Here is a 23,749-nt window from a genome sequence, read left to right as displayed (position 1 = left end):
TCCTCCCGGGGGTCCGGGTACTGGAACTGGTCCTCAGTGTCTCTGTGTCGGTTGTAGAAAAAAAAAAGGGACCTCCTCGTCGGACTGAGCATGGCCCCATGCACACACACACACACACACACACACACACACACACACACACACACACACACACAGAGGCCCCCCCCCCCCAGAGCCCAGGGAGGAGGTCCTGTGTGTGTGTGTGTGTGTGTGTGTGTGTGTGTGTGTGTGTGTGTGTGTTAGTCAGTGTGTGTGTGTGTGTGTGTGTGTGTGTTAGTCAGTGTGTGTGTGTGCGTGTGTGTGCGTGTGCGTGTGTGTGTGTGTGTGTGTATGTGTTAGCGTGCGTGCGTGCGTTATTCGATTGCCTGGTAACCATGGTTACTTATATTCACACTGGTTTCAATAATACATTTGATGGTATTTCCCATCGTTGCTGAGCAGAGAGTTTTGTTCTAAAGTTCAGTGATTGAAACAATAAAAGCCCGGGCTATGGAAGTGTTCCGGTACCACTGTCATGCACCTCCCCGATGTCAAGTGGACCGGGTGGAATTCACTGCGGGTCTCTCTTCTCATATCCATCTCACCAAAGATATTGTATTACTGTCCTTCTCAACACTCTCTGATCTCACTAAAAGGCTGGCAGCACAACACCGCAATAACGACGAGATGCGCCGTGCGTAGAGACGAAAGAATACCCACGTTGAATTTGCAACAAATGATTCTAAATCTGCCCATATATGGACACGCCAGAATTGTTGCATCTGTGGCTGCAGGTAATTTAATCACAAAGAAGTATACTCTACGGGGCTATTTTCATCATTAGGGGTCCAAGCCAACAGGTTGGAACCCTATTGTTTTTGTAAGGATTTTTAGGGGTCCAAGCCAACAGGTTGGTTCCCTATTGTTTTTGTAAGGATTTTTAGGGGTCCAAGCCAACAGGTTGGATCCCTATTGTTTTTGTAAGGATTCTTCTTATACTTCCCGCGGTGAAAGTGGGACTACAGCCCAAACCGTAAATGGTGCACACGCGCCAATTACATGACTAGATCCAGAATCGGCACCGCTACTCAGATAACAAAATCCAGACACGCCGGTCCCTAGGTGGCGCTATACCAAGGAATACGCGTTTGGGGCTATAACTCCCACACCGAACCTCCCACAGTCCAAAGACTTGTACACACAGATGCACTGGAGTCTGCTGCATCTTTTGGCCTAGGCCACGCCCATTTGCGTCGATGAATATTTTTCGCCAAATCGCGAAAACCGCAAAACTGTTTTTTCGCTACTCCTCACACATTTCTTGACCGATCGACACAAAACTTTGCACACGGTATCTTCAGACGCCCACGCAAAGAAATCATAGACAGTTTTTTGATCCGACCTTCGAAGACAAAACGGTAGAGTTTTGAATATTTGTTTATTAGCTAAATTAGACGTGGAAAATTAAAAATTAAAAAAAATCCAAAATTAGACATCGGATCGAGTCCAAATTCTACACACATGTTGGTGCTAACCTTAATGACGTTCGATAAAAAATCCGGAAAATTTCGCCATTAGGGGGCGCAATAAACGAGGAAATTGTATATCTAATACAAAATTTCGCCGCGAAAACGCCACACTGACTTCTCGCTACTCCTACCACAGTCAAATCCTTTGTATCCACAGGTTCAGGGTAGCGTTTTGAACACATGCTTCGCGTTGTGCCGGCGAAATGCACATTTCTTGTCGCGTTGTGCCGGCGAAATGCACACTTCTTGGACCCCTGCATAACTGCTTGCAGTTCTAGTTAGGGGTCCAAGCCAACAGGTTGGATCCCTATTGTTTTTGTAAGGATTTTTATTAGGGGTCCAAGCCAACAGGTTGGATCCCTATTGTTTTTGTAAGGATTATTAGGGGTCCAAGCCAACAGGTTGGATCCCTATTGTTTTTGTAAGGATTTTTAAATGGTGCACACGCGCCAATTACATGACTAGAACCAGGTCCGGCACCGCTACTCAGATAACCAAATCCAGACATGCCGGCCACTAGGTGGCGCTATACCAAGGAATACGCGTTTGGGGCTATAACTCCCACACCGAACCTCCCACAGTCCAAAAGCTTGTACACACAGATGCACTGGAGTCTGCTGCATCTTTTGGCCTAGGCCACGCCCATTTGCGTCTATAATTTTTTTTCACAAAATCGCGAAAACCGCAAAACTTTATTTTCGCTACTCCTCCCACATTTCTTGACCAATTGACACAAAACTTTGCACACGGCATCTCCAGACGCACACGCAAAGAAATCATAGACAGTTTTTTGATCCGACCTTCGACGACGAAACGGTAGAGTTTTGAATATTGGTTTATTAGCTAAATTAGACGTGGAAAATCAAAAATCCAAAGAAATCCAAAATTAGACATCGGATCGAGTCCAAATATTACAGACATGTTGGTGCTAACCATAATGACGTTAGATAAAATTTTTGAACAATGTCGCCATTAGGGGGCGCAATAAACGAGGAAATTGTATATCTTCTAATTGGCCAAAGGAATGTTCTTCAAACTATGAGGGAACCATCAAGGGGCAAACCCGAGTCTATATAAAAAATATGGCCAAGAATTATTAATGTGGGCGGGAGTTATTTGGCAAAGGAAAATTGTCTTTGGAAAATTTAGCCACAAGGGGGCGCAAATAAACGACGAAATAATACATCTCCTAACTGGCCAATGGAATGTTCTGAAAACGCATTTTGGGCTGTAACTCCCACACCGAAGCTCCCACAGTCAAAACCTTTATATCCACAGATTCACTGGAGTCAGCTGCATCTTTTTTATTAGGGGTCCAAGCCAACAGGTTGGAACCCTATTGTTTTTGTAAGGATTTTTATTATTCCCAGCTAGAAGTGGTACCACAGCCCAAACCGTAAATGGTGCACACACGCAAATTGCATGACTAGATCCAGGTCCGTGAGGTGACGGCAGACGACAAAATCCAGACACGCCAGCCACTAGGTGGCGCTATACCAAGGAATACGCGTTTGGGGCTATAACTCCCACACCGAACCTCCCACAGTCAAAAACTTGTACCCACATATGCACTGGAGTCTGCTGCATCTTTTGGCCTAGGCCACGCCCATTTGCGTCAATGAATATTTTTCGCTAAATCGCGAAAACCTCAAAACTGTTTTTTCGCTACTCCTCCCACATTTCTTGACCAATCAACACCAAACTTTGCACACAACATCTTCAGACGCACACGCAAAGAAATCGTCGGACAGTTTTTTGATCCGACCTTCGACAACGAAACGGTAGCATTTTGAATATTTGTTTATTAGCTACGATCTATGTCGAAACGCAAAAATTCAGAAAATACCAAAATTAGACATCGGATCGAGTCCAAATTCTACACACATGTTGGTGCTAACCTTAATGACGTTCGATAAAAAAATCTGAAAATTTCGCCATTAGGGGGCGCAATAAACGAGGAAATTGTATATCTTCTACAAAATTTCACCGCGAAAACGCTACACTGACTCCTCGCTACTCCTACCACAGTCAAATCCTTTGTATCCACAGGTTCAGGGTAGCGTTTTGAACACATGCTTCGCGTTGTGCCGGCGAAATGCACATTTCTTGCCGCGTTGTGCCGGCGAAATGCACACTTCTTGGACCCCTGCATAACTGCTTGCAGTTCTAGTTATTATTATTATTTTAATTTTTTTAGACGGCACAGCGATCCGGGGCTATTCCCAAAAGATCCGTGGCTATAGCCTCGAATGCTCGAATGCTGTAGCCTCGGATGGGTTCTTCAATCTGATTGGTAGTCACACTGGAGATTAGTTTTCCCCCCCTTTTCGGGGATAATGTTCCCCGTTTTGATCTCTGACGTTTGGTTCACTTTTTTATCCACACCTTGTGTCCTCAGCGTCTCTGTGAAAATTATAGTCTCTCTCGCTCTTGCTCTCGCTCTGAGTCTGATGACACACGTGAACACAAAAATGCATATGTGAACACACACACGCGTATATTACCACGCACACACATGCAAGCGCACACACGCATATATGAATTAACATAAAGACACACACATATAAACATACTATACTATATAGGAACCCAAACACGCAGGCACACAAACACGTGTATGTGAACACAAACAAACACGTATATATGAACACACACACGCGCGTACATATTATAAACACTCAAATATACACGCAGACACACACATGCAAACGCGCGCACACATGCACACGCCGCACGCGCATCTATGAACACACACTTACTCAAGTTATGAACACACACACTTACTCACATATGAACACAGACACGCACAGACTACACACACATGTATATATAAACACACACACACACACACTGTGTTTTGATGATTTATATTCATGTACTCAACTATAATCCAAATGCTACATTTTCTGGGGCTTCTTAAAGTTGATCTTGATTAACCATGAAAGGAAGAGATTTTTTAAATCTTTACAAAGTGGTAAATTGTGGGGCTTCTTAAAGTTGATCTTGATTAACCATGAAAGGAAGAGATTTTTTAAATCTTTACAAAGTGGTAAATTGTGGGGCTTCTTAAAGTTGATCTTGATTAACCATGAAAGGAAGAGATTTTTTAAATCTTTACAAAGTGGTAATTTGTAACATTTTTATACTACAATATTGTGTCTATTTTCAGACGTTAACAGTTTCATACTGCGGGGCTCTGATATCAGTTTATATTTTGATAAGCCTCACACGATGTAAAGCAGATTTTAGATTATATTCGTAATGCAAGCGGTCGAAAAGCTATAGATCATGTTGTGATGACTTTAAACTGAGTATTGATTCCTTGTGTTCTGTGGGGAAAAACACAGCAGCAGAACACACCTGTTTATGATTAGTAATGTCTGTCTGCTGCTTCTATTGTTTGAGTCCTTGTGTTTATTGTGTTCATGTAAGGGACTGTTCTTCTATTGTTTGAGTCCTTGTGTTTATTGTGTTCATGTAAGGGACTGTTCTTCCATTGTTTGAGTCCTTGTGTTTATTGTGTTCATGTAAGGGACTGTTCTTCTATTGTTTGAGTCCTTGTGTTTATTGTGTTCATGTAAGGGACTGTTCTTCTATTGTTTGAGTCCTTGTGTTTATTGTGTTCATGTAAGGGACTGTTCTTCTATTGTTTGAGTCCTTGCGTTTATTGTGTTAATGTAAGGGACTGTTCTTCTATTGTTTAAGTCCTTTAGTTTATTGTGTTCATGTAAGGGACTGTTCTTCTATAGTTTGAGTCCTTGTGTTTATTGTGTTCATGTAAGGGACTGTTCTTCTATTGATTGAGTCCTTGTGTTTATTGTGTTCATGTAAGGGACTGTTCTTCTATTGTTTGAGTCCTTGTGTTTATTGTGTTCATGTAAGGGACTGTTCTTCTATTGTTTGAGTCCTTGTGTTTATTGTGTTCATGTAAGGGACTGTTCTTCTATTGTTTGAGTCCTTGTGTTTATTGTGTTCATGTAAGGTACTGTTCTTCTATTGTCCTGGTTAATAAAGCATAATGGTGATAAACAACTCAGTGGATCCACTGAATTTTCTCTTGTGTTCAGCAGAGGATCAGTTTACACTTTAAGGTCGGGGGTTCACTGAATAAAAAGCACAACAGAGGCTTCGTCTACACAACATTAATAACCAGGATACCAGCAAGTGCATTCCACCTCAGACTCATACGCCCGATGAGGGACGGAGTATGGAGAGAGTTCTAGAAGCGGGCCGACAGGAAACAGCCCAGCTACTGGCGTCTCTCCAGAGACGAGCCTTGCAGGCTGGTTGATGCACCACCTCCCCATCTAACAGGACCCTGAGCCTCCATGTTGAAACACACAGAGGTGTGTGTTTGAGGCGCTGAGCTGCAGAGGAGGAACCTCTCCTTCTCTGGGTGCGTGGGAGGGGGCAGTAGGATGGACGCGTCTGATAAATGAGTCGATAGTAAGATGTGAGGCCGTTTATCAAAGCCATGCTTCAGTCCTGTTATTGCGTGGGGAGCCACTAGGGGGCGGTGAATCCACCTCGGTGGGGTTCACCTTCTGACCAACAGGACCAGGGGGAAGGAGTCTGTGTGTGTGAAGGGGCAACCTATTTGCCACTCTTGCAGGACGTCTCAGTCCTCGTGTTTTCCGTAAGGCAATAAGCGCCAAAAAAGTTATCCAAGAAGGAAACGAGGCAGATGGAAAAGGAAGAATGCAGCGATTGATTCTCAGAACATAGTGAACAAACATTGAACAAATAATAAACGTTTCCAAGTAGAATCCTGGGTCACCTGACAGTAATACAGAGGAAGAAATCACTTTTTTATGCTTAAATGACGGTTATCTACGGTCAGAAAGCCGTTGCTCCCGTCATGCTCTGAGAACTCAATTAACTCAGCAGAGATGGCTGAGCCAGGCGCCCACATGGTTAATTTACTGCAGTTTACTACAATAAGCTATGCTTTACGGCAGTATACATTTGTGGTAGAAGGAAAAAATATGAGCGCAATAAAACCTGCTCTATTGAATAGACATAAATAAGATGTATCAAAATATCAGATAATTATTAATTAATAAGCTTAATTATTATGAATTTAAGCAAAATCGAAGATAACAAATTGGGCACAAAGTGTGAACATATACCTCATCGTCTCCATTGGTCTAAAGTGTGTGTGTGGTGGAGGTGGTTGGAATGGTTGAAGAGCCTTTGGTGCTCAACACACACACACACACACACACACACACACACACACACACACACACACCAACAAGCGAGCAGAAGACCAAACGCAACTAAATGAAGAGCAGACTGTATCGCTATAATGAAAGGTTCCACTTTCGCAAGGGGCGCCACTGAAGAACGTTGTTCATCACTGACCTCTCTGGAGGCCCTGAAGGTTGTGCTCTGTCCTGGGTGTCCTGGAGGAGAGCTGGGCGTGGCTGGTGGGATGGTGTTGGCCTGAGGACGAGTGTGTGTGTGTGTGTGTGTGTGTGTGTGTGTGTGTGTGTGTGTGTGTGTGTGTGTGTGTGTGTGTGTGTTCTCCTGGCGTGGGGTTTCACCCTGTGTGTGTGTGTGTGTTCACCCTGGCATGGGGTTCTACACATGTGTGTGTGTGAGTGTGTGTGTGTGGGGGGGGGGGGTCCCACCTGGCATCGGGTTGTATGTGTGTGGGTTTCACCTGGCGTGTGTGTGTGTGTGTGTGTGTGTGTGTGTGTGTGTGTGTGTGTGTGTGTGTGTGTGTGTGTGTGTGTGTGTGTGTAGGTGTGTGTGGTGTGTGTGTGTGTGTGTGTGTGTGTGTGTGTGTGCGTGTATGTGTGTGTGTGTGGGGGGGGGGGGGGTTCTTGCCTGCTCTGATGGGTATCGTCTACTTGAGGGTACGTGGGATCCATAAAGAGAGTCTGAAGTTGTAAAATGACCTGAATGGGTCTTCAAGACGACCTTCAGAGCTGTAGGGGGGCGGCTCTTCCTGTGTCTGGTCCCTCCCTCAGGTCCAGGCCTCCTCTGGCTGAACTCTACCGTTGGGTACCGGGCTAGGTGAACCTGGGAGAAGGGTTCCCTTACATCAGAACCGATCTGGGACCTGTCCCAGCTAGGGCTCTCTTCAAGCTGGAGTTGTGCTTTTCTTCAGCGGAGGACGTAAGGAACCCTTCACTTGGCGCTTTGGAGATGCGTGGAGAGGAGCGTTGCAGTGTGTGCCATGGTTCTCTGATGAAGACCTTGGTCGTGTTTTACTGGCTGAGAGGAAGGACACACACGTCTTCCTCTTGGCCCTTTTCCTTCAGATTCCTTCCGCCATCTTGAAGGATATTCCAGCTCATGTAGCTGACGTCACAACAGATTCTCAAACCCCTGGTTTCTCCTCAGGGGCGTGTCTGCAGACCTGTAGACTTCAGACACTGCTCTGTGTCCCAGCATGCATCTGCTCACTCACACATCCATCAGCAGGCCAACGCTCTAGCGGTGGAGATGCAGATCCAGGAGTTCAGGCATTGGGGTTCATTGAATCAGCAGTCCTCTCTCCATAAGGCCCGCTCCTCTCTTCCTCCACTGGAGCTGTAGATGTGTTGGTTGACATGAGGGTTATTGGTGATGATGTCAGGGGGATGTTGCAGGGTCATGGTCGGCTCTCTGAGCTCGACCTTTAGATTGGATCTGTATGGTTTGAACCCTGAATTCTCCACATAATTCAGTTTATTGTAAAATGTAGTCACTGGTTTGCACTGAAGGATTCCATTGGTGTTAGGGTTTGAGGTTTAAGGTCGTTGTGGGACCTACATGGTAGTTCTGCTCTTCGTACGGTTTGAGTGTTTTAACTTGTACACACTGGGTGCACAGCAATAGAGGTAGACTGAATAGTAGTGATGACCAACAGCAACAAACAGATCTCCTCAAGGTCAGTCTGCTGGCTGTGTTTTGATGAAGACCACCGCTGGACTTCAGGATCTTCCTCCGCTCAGCTCCAGGTGAGGCGCTGGTCATTCTTTTCTTTGGTTGGTTTATATAATTAGGGTTTATATAATTTGAATACAATTGTATATTAAAGTTACTCTTGATATTTCTACAACTGTCATGACCGTTGCCTTTGTTATTACAAAAAGCCTGCAAAGTTCACTTGTGAAATTCACTGCAATTAAACCACACATTATACATGATTGTGTTCATTTCACTTACCTTTTGGCATGTCCTTAATGCCAGCTACCTCTTGTTTTGACTTTCTAATCGTTCTCTTTCTACTGCCATTATTTTCTAGTTCATATCTTGTATTGTATCACAATCGGCAATCGTGGTTGAAGAGGATCCACTTAGGTCCCTGGTTAAATGTCTAGATCTCAGTGATGGTTGAGTCAGTTCATGCCGGTCCTCGCTCTAGAATGAAGCATTATTCTGATAGGACAGAGTCCGAAGAATCCTAGCATTGGTCACCCTTCACTCCTTGTTTGCAGTGGTGGCAGGTCATCAAATTTGTGGGTGGGTCGCAGTAATGGACGGGAGGGAAAACATTTTGAATGTGGTACATTTTATTTCCGCTCTCTCAAAAAAATAAAAAAAGTATCATGTGTAATCATGGACTAACATGAACAAAAACACAACTTTTACATACGGTTAGACGGATAGATAACGACGGATCGATTAATAGATTCATTCAATCAACCTACATAAAATAAAGTCCAGCAGCTTTGTTTCTGTTTTGTATTGTAGGCTACTTATCCAACCACATCTAGCACCTTTTGTAGTGTCTTGCAGCACTGGCATCTATGTCGAAACAGCAAACATGCCTGCTGTCAGCAAAATTAGCCTTCCCACTGCATCTTCAGCGGTGTTAATTTAGTTGACTAAGACTATGACGAAAACTAAATAAAAAGTCAGATATGATGACAAAGACTGCGACGAATATAACTGATTATGGTCGACAAATAATAGAGAAGCAATAATTAATTATGTGTGAAAAAAAAGATTTTTACACATGTAAAAGACATTGTCAATCATGTTTTTAATCAGTGCTGCTGTAGTCAAGTTACCTAATTTATCATCCTTAGATATATCTAATTTATCCTTCAGCATATACTGTATCACCATAACTCTTCCTTTTTCAAATGTTATATTTACAAAATGGAAGACTTATGGGTGTTGAAGTTCAGAAGCCTGACAGCTGATCTCGAAGACGTCGCCCGTCAAAAGGCAATTCTCGCTCGGGAGTACAAATGGAGCGATATTGAAAACCTCCCCAAACCCGACAAACTTGTGTTTGTCGGGTTTGGGGAGGTTTTCAATATCTATAGATATATTTTTCAATACATAAATAAAAGATATTGTGGCGACTCCTCCTGGGTCGCGCAGGGGATCCTGGGAGTCGGTGCTGATGTTGACAAAAGGGGCTTTAGTCGTCCTTGTTTTGTTATTTGGTTAAGTGGGGTTGACGGGTTCGGGGTGAGTCGGGGCGGAGCGCAATCACTGCGTGACCCGACGGGAGGTGTTGGCTGTGGTCCTGGCCGTGCGGCCTTTCAGACCGTACCTGCATGGCAAGCGCTTCCTGATCCGCACCGACCGCGCGTCCCTCACGTGGCGCCTCAGTTTTAAGAACCCTGAGGGCCAGGTGGCTCGATGGCTGGAGGTTTTACAGGAGTAGGACTTCGAGGCTGACCGGACCATCGGTGAGGCGGAGGGGTGGCTCCTGCTGACGGCGCGCCAGTTGGAGCAGCAGCAGCGGGCCGACGAGGCCCTGGCGTTGGCGAGGGACTGGCTGGAGGCGGGGCAGCGCCCGCAGCTGGCCGGAGGTGTCGGCGCAAGGGCCTGAGGTGAAGGCCTACCACTCCCAGTGGGGATGCTTCCGGCTCCACGACGGGACGGCCCACCGCAGGTGGCAGGACCCTAGGGGTAAGGGCGACATTCTGCAGCTGTTGGTGCCCCGTGCCCTTCGTCCCCAGGCGCTGCAGCTGGTCCACGGCTCGGTGGGAGCGGGGCACTACGGGTGGCAGCCCCTGGGGGGGTTCAGCGGCCTAGCCGGCGGCGCCGGGCCCCGGTACACAGACAAGACAACAAACCAAATATACATAGTAAAGAGATCTTATCCACGCCGTCAGAAACACCTCAGATCAGGACCTGACCTCGACCTGAGTCAGAGCTGTCAGTAAAACCATCAATCATTAACTAACTGAATTACCTGTACCAACTCCATGCCCACACACACACACACGCACACGCACACGCACGCGCGCGCACGCACGCACGCGCACGCACGCACGCACGCGCGCGCACGCACGCACGCACGCACACCGTGAGGACCCAGTCGGGTCTTTGACCCCGCCCCTGCTGTGTGTATGCGTGTGTTTCTCTCCCTCCTACTTAGGAGATTGTCTGCAGGTGTGGACGGACGGTGCTGCAGGAGCCTGGCCAGACAACAGACCGGCGGGGTATACTACGAACCTCGCTGAACATACCCAGCCATTCGACAGAGACGCAACTCACGATCAGAGTTAAATGGTAGGCTACTACGACGCTCACTACGTAGCTCACTACGTAGTACCACTCGCTGCTCGGACCCCTAATAAGGTACGTCCAACCTGCCTTATTCTATAATTTAGGGAATTCACTTTAATTAATTTTACTCTGCAATAACTTGAATGGAACTTCAGATGTTTGGGGACAAGCAGCACAGCAGTCGGGTAGCTATTTAAAGCTATGATAAACCGCGTATTTCGTTTATTTAGATAAAGCATTATGAAAAAGTTTGCATGCACAATAAAGCATAAAGATGAATTTGCCGCACAGCATTTTCATTTTCCCTCCGTTTATGAAACCTAGAAATCCCCATCCAAATCTATTCTCTTGAGTAGAGGCAATAAAAATGCGATATGCGTGGAAGAGAGACGGAGAAGGGAGGAAGGAGAGGAGAAAAGGATTAGGGGGGAGAAGGTGTGTGTGTGTGTGTGTGTGTGTGTGTGTGTGTGTGTGTGTGTGTGTGTGTGTGTGTGTGTGTGTGTGTGTGTGTGTGTGTGTGTGTGTGTGTGTGTGTGTGTGTGTGTGTGTGTGTGTGTGTGTGTGTGTGTGTGTGTGTGTGTGTGTGTGTGTGTGTGTGAATCTATGTGTGTGTGGTGGGCGATGACTCCAGTTCAACCAGTGAACGAGTCTCTCTGGTCTCTTTGATGAAAGCTTCCTTCTCACTCCTCAAAGGGCCGTTCAGGATGCTGCCAAGTTACGGTTGCAATGGAGACGGTATCTCGCAGAGCGCTCAGAGAGCAGATGTTCTTGTGTGGTAACGTCGCCCTCTGCTGTCCACATCCGCTCACTACATACACAGGGACGCAAGATCGCAGGTGACTTCCTTTTCACCAACTTGACATCACACACACACACACACACACACACACACACACACACACACACACACTCTAAGGTGAATTGAATGAAGACTTTTTTCGTTTAGAAGTATGAATCTAAATCAGTCAAATCAGACTCATCCCTTTAATTAATGGGACAGGAATACAGCCAAAGAGTGTAGCATACATAAGGAAAGTGTGGAAATAGTTACATCTTATAAATATCTGGGTACTATATTTGATGATCACCTTAAGTTTGATGTTAACACTGAGGCTATTGTGAAGCGAGGGCAACAGAGAATTCACCTTCTCCGCAAACTAAATTCCTTTTTTTTTGTAAGTCCTGTCATCCTCTGTCGTTTTTATCAATCTTTTATCGAGAGTCTCCTGAGCTTTTCTTTTATCTGCTGGTTTCACAGCCTGACAGTAAAAGACAGAAACAGCCTGAACAGTATTGTCAACATCTGTTCTAAGATCACCGGAGTTAAACAAAGGGACTTGAATTATTTTTGCAATCGGCCAATCATTAAGAAAGCAGCAGGGATGTTGTCTTCTTCTGGTCATGCTCTTAAAAGTGAATTCTCCGTGTTGCCATCAGGGCGTCGCTACGCTTCACCTGCTTGCAGAACAAACCGCCATTCCAAGTCGTTCATCCCCTCTGCAACTCGACTACTAAACGCTCCGTAGCTGTGTACGTGTATTTGTTGTTTGTATGTTACTGTGTCTGTATGCAAGCTGCTCAAACTAATTGCCCCTAGTGGGATAAATAAAGTTGTATTGTAAAATGAGGGCGGTCATTTAAGATCGAACACGGAGCTGAAATAGCCTCGCACTGTTACCAAGTGCGACCAGAGGGCACCAAACCTGCATTGAGCTTTTCTAATTAGCTCCCCTGCCGCAGCTCGCCTGCAAAGTGGTTTTCTTAATCAGTTAATTGGTTGCATCTGGTGCGTTTCACTTAAGAGGGAGCCGGACAGCACGTTGGAGTCCTCCACTGTTTGGCAAAAGTCTGTTGTGACTTATTTGACATCTCTTCCTGTTTCACAGGTTAAAGACTTTTTGAAGTAAAGAGGAGCATCTCATCTGAACCTGATGTGAGTAGAATTGTGTGGATTATACATGAAAGTAGCATTTTAATTAATAATAATACATTTAATTTAGATGCGCCTTTCAAGACACCCATGGTCACCTTACAGAGCATATAGTCATCATAAATCGTTTAAAAAAACAAGACATTGTGGAAAAAAAAAAAAATAATAAATACTATAGACTATACATTCAAACTTGTCAAAGTAGGAGGTAAATCACTCTTGACTAATGACAGTCAAATAATTAGTATAACTTGTATTAAAAAGCTGGATTAGTTAATTATCTTAATCATTATTTAAAAGTTTGATGATCCCAAAAGCCCTGCATTTGTATTGTCATTCATTTACCTGATTTAATGGAGATGGTAGATGTTGAACTGTGGGACAGTGCCCAAGTTTGGGGACCATGAGTAAACTGTTCCTTCCTTCAAAGGTCTAGCATGGATATTTAACTGCAGTTCTGTGAGTATCCCAACTTAACCATCAAGATGAACTTCAAACTGTAAGTCATAAGTTTCTCATTAATATTGGGCACGTTGATGTATTTTGGCTTCCTGGCGAGTTAACCCGTTACCTGAAGGTTGATTTGAGTAGTGAGGATGTTTTATTGGTTCATGAGTTACTTAGGTGTTTGGTTTATATTGGTTTTAATGATTTGTTTAAAAGGTTACAGGCTCCAAGTTATTGTTGTAAGCTGGAGTAATGGTTTGGGTTCTGATGTCTTCAGTCTTCTTTCCAGCTACTCTCCTGAGCTCTGCATCTTCATCACATGAGCGTTGCTTTACTGATGCGGGTGTGATCTGAGTGAGCAGAGGTGCATACTGGGATACAGAGCTGTCTGAAGTCTACAGGTCTGTAGACACGCCCCCTCAGGGGAAACCGAGCGTTTGAGAAACCGTCGTAACGTCAGTTACATGGACTGGAATGTTCTTTAAGATGGAGACAGGGATTCAGAAGGAGAAACACCAGGGGGAGATGAGGGGACTCCTCATCTCAACGACTAAAACACAACTTCAGTCTGATACATAACCATGGAACACATTCAACAGTCCCCTCCAGGCATCCTGACTCCTCAGGAGCAGTTTCATTACCAAGAAGGTCTTATTTGGGGCCATTCCCAGATGGATCCTGCTCCTCAAGAGCCACCCCCCTCCACTGTGTGGTCTTCTGAACAGATGACCTCCTTCCTGTCCTCAGGCTGACTAAAGCAAAACCACTTGCATCTGTGAATGCTCCTCATTCAGGAAACCACTGGACTACAAAGACATGACTTCATAGACGTCGAATCAACCTTGGAGACATTTTGGAGACGCCAAGCATAATCCATCACCAATGTGGGACGCCACTGAAAAAAATTGTAAATCATTTCCTTCTCTGGAGACATTGGTTGTTCTGTTCTGGTTGCCCTGGCAGGAGAGCTGGGGTTGGATGATGGAACGTTATTTGGCATGAGGTTTTTACCCTGCATGATTGTTTGGCCTTTTATGGCTCAGTTGTGTGTGTGTTTGGGTTTGACATGGAATGGATGATTTTTGAGCTAGGGTTCTACTGTGTGTGCGTGTCTCCCACTCACACCTGGCATGGGGTTCTACCTGCATGTCCTGGGTTCTATGTGTGTGTGTCCGGCTTGCTTTGACAGTGATAATGTTCATACGGGGGTCTGTGATTGGCTTGGGATGTTGGAATGCGCAAATAAATCATACCTGATGAACGGACACACGTTTACTTAAGAGCCTCCAGTAGACATGCAGAGCCCAGAGCAACGCTGCGGAGCGATATCCAACACCCTGGGCAGGAAGGAGAGTATCCAACTCAAGTGTAAAAGGATGCAAGCGGCGTGTTCAGATCAGTGACTTCAAACTAGGACTACACCAATCAGGATCAATGGAGGATGGACACCAAAAGGAATTCCAAAAGGAGACTCTGACGTTGGAAAGGGACCTAAATGGATATTCAAGATGACCTTCAGACCTGTAATGAGACGGCTCTTCCTAACAGGCTTTTCTCAGTTGCACGTCTTCTTAGGCCGAAATGTATTTGTTTCTGACAGGACTAGCTGAACGATTGGTTCCCTTAAATCACAACCAATCTGGGAACTCCAACTAGTGCGCTCTTCGAGCTGAAGTTGTGCTCTTCAGCTGAGGAGGAAAGGAAACCTTCACTGGTGCTTCAAGGTGTAAAGAGGAGGATGTTCCATGGTACTCTGATGAAGACCGTTGTTGTGTTCCACTGGCTGAGCGGAAGAACCCGCAGATCTTCCTCTTGGCCTTTCTCCTCTGAGAATCCTGGCGCCATCTTGAAGGATATTCCTGCTCAAACACTTGGTTTCTCCTGAGGGGCGTGTCTATAGAACTGAAGACTTCAGAAAGCACTGTATCCCAGCATGCATCTCTGCTCACTCAGACCACACCCCCATGAGTAGGATGCAACGCTCTAGTGATGGAGATGTAGAGTTTTATAAGTAACGAGGGAGCAGACGAAGGTGATTAGAACACAATGGCATGTCAAGTCTGTAAATCTTTAAACCATGAGGATGGTTGGATAGTTCAGGAATTGGGCTTCTTTTTATTATGGGCAGTCCTTTCGCTCAGATGCCAACTTCTCACTGGACCTGTAAATGTGTTGGCTGGCTGGCATGATTTGCTGTTGGTGATGAGTCGGTCAGGGTGACGTTGCAGGGCTATGGTCGGCTCTCTGTGAGCTCAACGTTTAGATTTGCTCCGTATGGTTTGTACCCTGAATAATCTAGATAATTATAAAATGTAGACACGGTTTTGTATTGAATTATTTTAGCTTTAAAGTTGTTGTGGGACGTACATGGTAGTTTTGGTTCTTCTTACGTTTTTGAGTGATAACTTGTACACACTGGGTGCATAATAATGTAAAGGTACACTGAATAGTAGTAATGACCAAGAGCAACAAACAGATCTCCTCAAGGTAAGTCTGTTGGCTGTGTTTTAATGAAGATCATCGCTGGACTTCAGGATCTTCCTCCGTTCAGCTCAAGGTGAGGCGCTGGTTCTGTTTTTTCTTTGGTTGGTTCCGGCCGGAATGTTCGGATTCCGGTCGGACGGTTTGTGCTTCCCGCCGTGGAAGGTTCTGAGTGCGGTCACTTGATTTAGTCCCAATGGTTAGCATAGAACGTTGTAGTCTTGACGACCATAAGAAACCACCTGGCAGTTAGTTGGACGGGAGTCCCCTGAGGGAATCTGGCAGAACGTTCTGGATTGTATTTGCGTAACCTCGAGCCGTTGCCAACGGAAACAATTTTTTCAGTCGTTTCCATCGGGAATTGTTTCCCCGTATCTTAAACAACTTAACTTTGATATTTAATACATACTGACAGACACGTACGTCGTACAATATGTTGATAATTTCCGATGGTTGCGCCGTACTTTTAACCACAATGACGTGACCGGACTCTCGCTGCGTACAAAACAGCGTTCTATTTGGGGCCCATTTTTGACATCGGAGAAGGCTGAAAATCATTTCAAGGTGGAAGACAATTTGACATTTCTTCAACGGAACCCAGCACCTGAATATGGCTGAGTATATTTGATTTAATATTGATACTGCTTAGTGTTCTTCGTTACTTCAGCTTTTGTACGTTCTAAAAATCTGCTGTCATTAATTGCCACAGAAGTTAAACCCTACCAAATGGAATGACGCTAAACAACGACTTTGGTGCAGGGTAACCAACTGGATAATATCAAAGCTAAAATAATGGCCGTCCTTCCCACATGTTACAGTAGAAGATACTATAGAACTGTACAAGGTTAAAAAGGTAACTTGTAGTTTCTCCCAAGGTGTCTGCCTCCTCACCCAGAGCAAGACCTCCACCTCCTCACCCAGAGCCAGACCTCCACCTCCTCAGGCAGAGCCAGACCTCCACCTCCTCACCCAGGGCCAGACCTCCGCCTCCTCACCCAGAGCCAGACCTCCACCTCCTGTCAGAAGTCCTCCAGAACAGGTTAGTGCTCTGTGTGAGTAGAGTCTTCTCAGGTCAGTTTCAATGCTTGGGCTGAACCACTTCTTTAAACTTATGGACTGCTCTGTCTTCATTCCCAAAAACGGCATCCTCATGTCTGGTCTCAAGTCTTTTCTAGCCTTGAGTTATAAAATAATAGTTAAATTAATCGTGTAACTCGGTTTCGGTTGAGTCAATTAAGTTTATTGTTGGGCAAATGCTGATATAAACCTCCTGCTGTAGCTGAAAGGCGAGGCTGAGAGGCTGGAGACCGGAGGCTTGTGGTGGCAGGATGGACCGGAGACTGAGGCTGGAGACCAGGGGCCTGCAGCACCGGACCAGAGGGTAACCATCACAAAGCTCATCTGAAACGCTAAAATCCACGGTAGTTTAGGTCTGGTTTTGATCATCTTATTACTCTAAATTATTGTAGTAATAATAGCCATTATTGTTACGAGTGCTGCTACGACCGTAGTGGATGAATTGCTGAACGTGACATTCTGCAGACGTTGTCTAATTTAAGTGTTTAAATTTGACTTCAATTTTACAAGTGAACCTCAGATGCAGGAGGTGGGGTGTGTTGCGTCCCCAGGTGATTTACTGCTGAGACCAACTGTGTTTGTAACCAGACCAAGAATCCATGGCTGAAGGAGCTGGAGGAGCCGTGCTGAAGGAGCCGATGAAGGAGCTGATGGAGCCGATGGAGGAGCTGATGGAGGAGGCGTGCTGAAGGAGCTGATGGAGGTGTCGTGCTGAAGGCCATGCCTGGTGGAGGAGCTGGTGGAGGCCGTGCCTGGTGAAGGACGTCTGTCGTGGGGTAGATGGAGCTTGACTCTGAAGTGATCATCACACTCACTGCAACTTCTCGTAGAATACTGCTACCACAAACTACCGGCGTTTGTACCACATATACCAGATGACTACATCTGTTTTACCACATGTTGAAGCAAGACTTCCGCTGTTTGTTCCAGGTCTCTGTCTGAGGAGAGCTGCTGGAGGACGACTAGGAATCGACCAACAAGGATTCCTCGAAAGATTGTATTGACTTTACATGGTTGACTTAAAGGGGAACATACAGCTGTTACTTTGACATGCGTTAACCAACTACCGCTGTGTTTTCTTACTAGAATGTGTTTCTGGTGCGGAGGCGAGTTGGTAGGGGAGCCGCAAATCTGGAGGACGACATCACTCTACCAACCAGGATCCTCGTAAGTTTGCATAAAATAAACAGAGTGGACTTGTTGTAACGCAGGATTAGTTTTTCCAGTTAAAGTTACGGCATACTACTGTGGTTGTTTACCAGACGAACTACAGCTGCTACTTTGTTATGCGCCATTAGAGCCCAACTACTCCTGTGTTTGTGACCTTACATTAGAAACGAACTACTCCTGTGTTTGTTACCTTACATTAGAGCCCAACCATTCCTGTGTTTGTTACCTTACATTAGAGCCCAACTACTCCTGTGTTTATTACCTTACATTAGAGACAAACTACTCCTGTGTTTGTTACCTTACATTAGAGACCAACTACTCCTGATTTGAGTAGAATTGTGTGGCAAAGCACAACTGACGTGACTTGTATGTTTTATATAAATCACCGATAATGAGTGAAGGAAATCGGGGATTGTGGTTGTTTAACTCTCATTTGAAATGTATGCATTGATTATACCTGAAAGTAACATTTTAGAGACTATACATTCAAACTTGTCAAAGTAAGAGTTAGATCACTCTTGAGTAATGACAGTCAAATAATTAGTATAATTTATATTAAAAAGCTGGATTAGGTAATTATCTTAATCATTATTTAAAGGTTGGATGATCCTAAAAGCCCTGAATTTGTATTGTCATTCATTTATCTGATTTAATGGAGATTGTAGATGTTGAACTGTGGGACAGTGCCCAGGTTTGGTGACCATGAGTAAACTGTTCCTTCCTTCAAAGGTCTATCATGGATATTTAACTGCAGTTCTGTGAGTATCCCAACTTGACCATGAAGTTGAACTGCAAACTGTAAGTCATACGTTTCTCATTACTCTTGGGCACATTGATGTATTTTGGCTTCCTGGCGAGTTAACCCGTTACCTGAAGTTTGTCTGAGTAGTAAGGATGTTTTATTAGTTCATGGGTTACTGAGGTGTTTGGTTTATGTTGGTTTTAATGGATTGTTAAAATGGTTACAGGCTCCAAGTTATTGTTGTAAGCTGGAGTAATGGGTTGGGTTCTGATATCTTCAGTCTTCTTTCCAGCTACTCTCCTGAGCTCTGCATCTTCATCAAATGAGTGTTGCTTGACTGAGAAGGGTGTGGTCTGAGTGTGCAGAGGTGCATACTGGGATACAGAGCTGTCTGAAGTCTACAGGTCTGTAGACATGCCCCTTCAAGGGAAGCCAAGTGTTTGAGGAACTGTTGTGACGTCAGTTACATGGACTGGAATGTTCTTTAAGATGGAGACAGGGATTCCGAAGGTGAAACACCAGGGGGAGATGAGGGGACTCCTCATCTCAACGACTAAAACACAACTTCACTCCGACACAGAGAACCATGGTACACGTTCAACAGTCCCCTCCAGGCATCGTGACTCCTCAGGAACAGTTTAATTTCAAAGGTCTTTTTAGGGGCCATCCCCATATGGATCCTGCTCCTCAAGAGCCACCCCCTCCCCTGGGTTGTCTTCTGAACAGAGGACCTCCTTCCTGTCGTCAGGCTGACTAAAGCTGCACCGTTTGCATCTGTGAAGGCCCCTCATTCAGGAAACCACTGGACTACAAAGACATGAATTCAGAGACGTTGAATCAACCTTGGAGACATTTTGGAGACGCCAAGCATAATCCATCACCAATGTGGGACGCCACTGAAGAATGTTGTACATAATTTACTTCTCTGGAGTCATTGGTTGTTCTGTTCTGGGTGCCCTGGCAGGAGAGCTGGGGTTGGATGATGGAATATTATTTGGCATGAGGTTTTTACCCTGCATGATTGTTTGGCCTTTTGTGGCTCAGTGGTGTGTGTGTTTGGGTTTGACATGAGATGGATGATTATTGAGCATCGCAAGGGTTCTACTGTGCGTGTCTCCCACTCACACCTGCATGGGGTTCTACGTGCGAATCATTGGTTCTATGTGTGTGTGTGGCCGGCTTGTCCGGCTTGCTTTGACAGTGATAATGTTCATCCGGAGGTCTGTGTGATTGGCTTGGGATATTGGAATGGTCAAATAAATCATCCCTGATGGACGGCCACATGTTTATTTAAGGGCCTCCAGTAGACATGAAGAGCCCAGAGCGACGCTGCGGAGCGATATCCAACACACTGGGCAGGAAGGAGAGTATCCAACTCAAGTGTAAAAGGATGCAAGCGGCATGTTCAGATCAGTGACTTCAATCTAGGACTTCACCAATCAGGATCAATGGAGGATGGACACCTAAAGGAATTCCAAAAGGAGACTCTGATGTTGGAAAGGGACCTAATTGGATATTCAAGATGACCTTCAGCCCTGTAATGAGACGGCTCTTCCTACCTGGCTGGATTGATGGAGAGCCCTGTGGATCTTGTCTTTTTCTCAGTTGCACGTCTTCTCAGGCTGAACTGTATTTGTTTCGGACAGGACTAGCTGAACGATTGGTTTCCTTAAATCAGAACCAATCTGGGAACTCCAACTAGTGCGCTCTTCGAGCTGAAGTTGTGCTCTTCAGCTGAGGAGGTAAAGTGTGCTGAAGGAGCTGATGGAGGAGCCGTGCTGAAGGAGCTGATGGAGGAGCCGTGCTGAAGGCCCTGCCTGGTGGAGGAGCTGGTGGAGTCCTTGCCTGGTGAAGGACGTCTGTCGTGGGGTGGATGGAGCTTGACTCTGAAGTGATCATCACACTCACTGCCACTTCTAGTAGAATACGGTTACCACAAACTACCGGTGTTTGTACCATATATACCAGACGCTTCATCTGTTTTACCACATGTTGAAGCAAGACTTCCGCTGTTTGTTCCAGACCAGGACTCTGTCTGAGGAGAGCTGCTGGAGGACGACTAGGAATCGACCAACAAGGATTCCTCGTAAGTTTGTATTTACTTACATGGTTGACTTAAAGGGCAAAATACAGCTGTTACTTTGACATGCACAACTACCGCTGTGTTTTCTTACTAGAACGTGTTTCTGGAGCGGGGGCAAGTTGGTAGGGGAGCCGCAAATCTGGAGGATGACCATCACTCTACCAACAAGGATTGTAAGTTTGTATTAACCTAACAAAGTGGAAATAAAGGGCTTAAAAATAAGACTAACTACATGTTTGTTACCAGACGTTGGGGCCAGACTTGCACTGTTTGTTCCAGACCAGGACTCTGGCTGAGGAGAGCTGATGGAGGAGCCAAGACTCTGGAGGACGACATCACTCTACCAAACAGGATCCTCGTAAGTTTGCATAAAGTAAACAGAGTGGACTTGTTGTAACGCAGGATTAGTTTGTCCAGTAATAGTTACGACATACTACGGTGATTGTTTACCAGACAAACTACAGCTTACATTAGAGCCCAACTACTACTGTTTGTTACCTTACATTAGAGACAAACTACTACTGTGTTTGTTACCTTTCATTAGAGACAAATTACTACTGTGTTTGTTACCTTACATTAGAGCCCAACTATTCCTGTGTTTGCTACCTTACATTAGAGACAAATTACTACTGTGTTTGTTACCTTACATTAGAGACCAATTACGTTTGTAACCAGACCAGGAATCTGGAGGACTGATCGAGAAGCCAAACATCTAGAAGGCAAATCCTGAGGACAACCAGAACTCTACCATCAAGGATTCCTCGTAAGTTTGCAATATCTGGACATAGTGGACTAGGTAGGGGGTTGGGGGTTCAACTCTCAAACCAATGGTGCCGGGTTCAAGTCCTCAGAATACAGTGATGCGTCCTTGAGCAAGGCGCCCTAAAGCCTGCCTGCTCCTTAATGACTTGTCTTTGGTTCAGAAAATGTTGCATCTTTTGAATATTGAACCTAATCAATGTCCTTGTTTGGTCCGGGCAGACACACCTGAACTGAACCCGCCCTGATCCTGACATCCTGCTGGTCCCGTCTCCTCAGTTCATCTGAGCCTCGTCCTCCAGAAGACCTGCTGAGCTCAGCAGTCTGAGGCTGATGGATCAATGACCTCCAGTGGGAGTGATCCTCTTGACCCCACATGTAACCGTGTGCTTCCACACGCCTTTCCCTCACGTCTGTCACTAACCTCACTACTTCACTACTCTCTACTGCTTCCTCTTCTTCTTCCTTCTCTGTGGTTCGAACCTTTACACTGAAGGCGCGTCTTCCTGCCCTCAGAGGGTTCAGCGTTAGGGTTGAGAGTCAGGGTTTAGAGTCAGGGACAGAGCTGGTCAGGGAGGGCTGCTTTAACACAAACCTCTTCACTTGCTTTCGGAATGGTGGTGACATTTTGAAAAGATTCATTCGGGAAATTGTTTTCCTCTGCTTCCCTTTACAAAATTGTATTAAACTTCTGTCAAGTGTTTTTGTTTATATATTAAAATCCCACATTAACTTCTACATGTTTGGTGCGGTTCATTTATTTGTCCTTTAACTTGGTTAATGTCAAGCTAGACTCCTGCAATACATTTAATATACACGATTGTTATTCAGCAATGTTCACATAATCCATTTAGTAAAAATATGTAACCTCCATATTACTACTAAATTCAAGCCTATTCATGTATTTAACAATGTACATACTGCCCTGCAGGCCATTCTCTGCTACTACAAAACGTTCAGACCACCAACCCGTCTCACATCAATTATCTATAGCTACGTTGGTTCAAACGGAAAATGTAGTTTGGTGTGAGACTGTTGTCCAGCAGAGGGAGCTGTCATACACCTTAATTATACAGGGACGTCTGTGTATTTACATTTTAAAATGTTCATGTGCTGGTCTAGTTTGTCTGCAAATAACTCGAAGTGGATAAGCAGCACAGCAGTCAGGTAGCTATTTTATGCTAAAATAAACTGTGTATTTTGTTTTATGTGAAGCATTATGATTTTTTTTTTTTCATGCAAATTAAAGCATAGAAATAATTTGGGCATTTTCATTTTCCGTCTGGGCTAAGCCCCGGATGTTCATGAAACCTAGAAACACCCCTGCCGTCGACGGCGTTCCCATGGACGGGCCGGACGTCAGGTGGCGGAGGACGGGGTCCGACGGATGGCAGGGGGCCACAAAGGGCCTCCAACGCCCCCCACTCCAGCTCATACTGAGCCAGTATCCTGTGTACTTATACTCATACTGAGCCAGTAACCTGTGTACTTATACTCATACTGAGCCAGTATCCTGGGTACTTATACACATACTGAGCCAGTAACCTGTGTACTTATACTCATACTGAGCCAGTATCCTGTGTACTTATACTCATACTGAGCCAGTATCCTGTGTACTTATACTCATACTGAGCCAGTATCCTGTGTACTTATACTCATACTGAGCCAGTATCCTGGGTACTTATACTCATACTGAGCCACTAACCTGTGTACTTATACTCATACTGAGCCACTAACCTGTGTACTTATACACATACTGAGCCAGTATCCTGTGTACTTATACTCATACTGAGCCAGTATCCTGGGTACTTATACACATACTGAGCCAGTAACCTGTGTACTTATACTCATACTGAGCCAGTAACCTGTGTACTTATACTCATACTGAGCCAGTAACCTGTGTACTTGTACTCATACTGAGCCACTAACCTGTGTACTTATGCTCATACTGAGCCAGTAACCTGTGTACTTACACTCATTCTGAGCCACTAACCTGTGTATTTGTACTCATACTGAGCCAGTATCCTGTGTACTTATACTGAGCCACTAACCTGTGTACTTATGCCGCTTTTCCACTGCATGGTACC

General features: G+C 45.1%; 4 long non-coding RNA genes across 8 annotated transcripts; all 4 read left to right on the top strand.

Moving 5' to 3' along the window:
* Positions 1-34: 34 nt before the first annotated feature.
* On the top strand, positions 35-4,456 carry LOC132455338 (uncharacterized). The gene is made up of 2 exons (XR_009525202.1): positions 35-825; positions 3,679-4,456. It is a non-coding gene; the product is annotated as an uncharacterized LOC132455338 (long non-coding RNA).
* A 2,776-nt stretch (positions 4,457-7,232) lies between these two features.
* Positions 7,233-9,142, top strand: LOC132455327 (uncharacterized). The gene is made up of 2 exons (XR_009525192.1): positions 7,233-7,273; positions 7,393-9,142. It is a non-coding gene; the product is annotated as an uncharacterized LOC132455327 (long non-coding RNA).
* A 3,020-nt stretch (positions 9,143-12,162) lies between these two features.
* On the top strand, positions 12,163-22,400 carry LOC132455312 (uncharacterized). 5 transcript variants are annotated; one of them, XR_009525172.1, is made up of 9 exons: positions 12,163-12,501; positions 12,860-12,906; positions 13,334-14,558; positions 20,041-20,689; positions 20,843-20,906; positions 20,998-21,076; positions 21,150-21,261; positions 21,579-21,666; positions 21,885-22,400. It is a non-coding gene; the product is annotated as an uncharacterized LOC132455312 (long non-coding RNA). The 5 variants fall into 5 exon arrangements; XR_009525169.1 differs by lacking the exon at positions 12,163-12,501 and having other exon boundaries at positions 12,511-12,906; XR_009525173.1 differs by lacking the exons at positions 12,163-12,501; positions 13,334-14,558 and having other exon boundaries at positions 12,509-12,906; positions 18,808-20,689; positions 21,183-21,261.
* Positions 15,219-17,547, top strand: LOC132455336 (uncharacterized). The gene is made up of 3 exons (XR_009525200.1): positions 15,219-16,870; positions 17,111-17,212; positions 17,497-17,547. It is a non-coding gene; the product is annotated as an uncharacterized LOC132455336 (long non-coding RNA).
* Positions 22,401-23,749: the final 1,349 nt, after the last annotated feature.

The sequence above is a fragment of the Gadus macrocephalus genome, chromosome 4, assembly GCF_031168955.1.
Source record: "Gadus macrocephalus chromosome 4, ASM3116895v1".
Taxonomy (NCBI): domain Eukaryota; kingdom Metazoa; phylum Chordata; class Actinopteri; order Gadiformes; family Gadidae; genus Gadus; species Gadus macrocephalus.
This window is presented reverse-complemented; position numbering and strand designations above follow the sequence as displayed.